This window comes from Lithobates pipiens, unplaced genomic scaffold (genome assembly GCF_037356315.1).
Source record: "Lithobates pipiens isolate NorthernLeopardFrog02 unplaced genomic scaffold, aLitPip1_a1.2 Scaffold_28, whole genome shotgun sequence".
Lineage (NCBI taxonomy): Eukaryota > Metazoa > Chordata > Amphibia > Anura > Ranidae > Lithobates > Lithobates pipiens.
In genome coordinates, this window is record NW_027507789.1 from 82,947,391 (window position 1) to 82,948,279 (window position 889).

General features: G+C 48.4%; 1 pseudogene; it reads right to left on the reverse strand.

Moving 5' to 3' along the window:
• Nucleotides 1-538: 538 nt before the first annotated feature.
• LOC143936446 (5S ribosomal RNA) lies at nucleotides 539-657 on the reverse strand (annotated as a pseudogene).
• Between the last annotated feature and the right edge of the window lie 232 nt (nucleotides 658-889).

Sequence of the window (889 nt, forward strand, 5' to 3'; positions counted from 1 at the left end):
GAGGAGATCGGGCGCCTTCAGGGTTATGTGCCCATAGGCAATCTCTTTGGGCACTCTCATCCCTCTTGAAAAATGCCAAGATAGTCACCCTGGGAAACAAGCGAAAAAAAACAGGTCAACGCCAACAACATAAAAAGAAGAATACGGCACATGGTATTCCAAGGCCGTCTCCCATTCAAGTACTAACTAGGCCCAACCCTTCTTAGCCTCCGAGATCAGAAGAGATAGGGTGCTTTCAGGGTGATGCGGCTGTAAACGATCTCTTTAGGCACTCTCAACCCTCTTGACAAGATGATCACTTTGGGAAACAAGCGAAAAAAACAGGTCAACACCAACAACATAAAAAGAAGCCTGCGGCATCTGGAAAACCCAGGCGGTCTCCCATCCAGGTAAAAACCAGGACCAACCCTGCTTAGCCTCTGAGACCAGGGCGCTTTCAGGGTGTTGTGCCCGTAGGCAATTTCTTTGGCAATTTCTTTGGCAATTTCTTTGGGAAACAAGGGAAAAAAAACAGGTAAATGCCAACAACATAATTAGAAGCCTACGGCACCTGGTATTCCCAGGCTGTCTCCCATCCAGGTACTAACCAGGCCAATCGCTGCTTAGCCTCCGAGATCAGATGAGATTGGGCTCTTTCAGGGTGTTTTGGCCGTAGGCACTCTCTTTGGGCACTCTGAAGCTTCTTGACAAAGGCCAAGATGGTCACCTTGGGAAACAAGCTAAAAAAAACAGGTCAAAGCCCACAACATAAAAAGGAGACCTACGGCATTCGGTATTCCCAGTTGATCTCCCAATCAAGACACTAATGAGGCCCGACAATGCTTAGCCTCCGAGATTAGACAAGATCGGGCACTTTCAAGGTGATGGGGTCGTAGGCGATCTCTTTGGG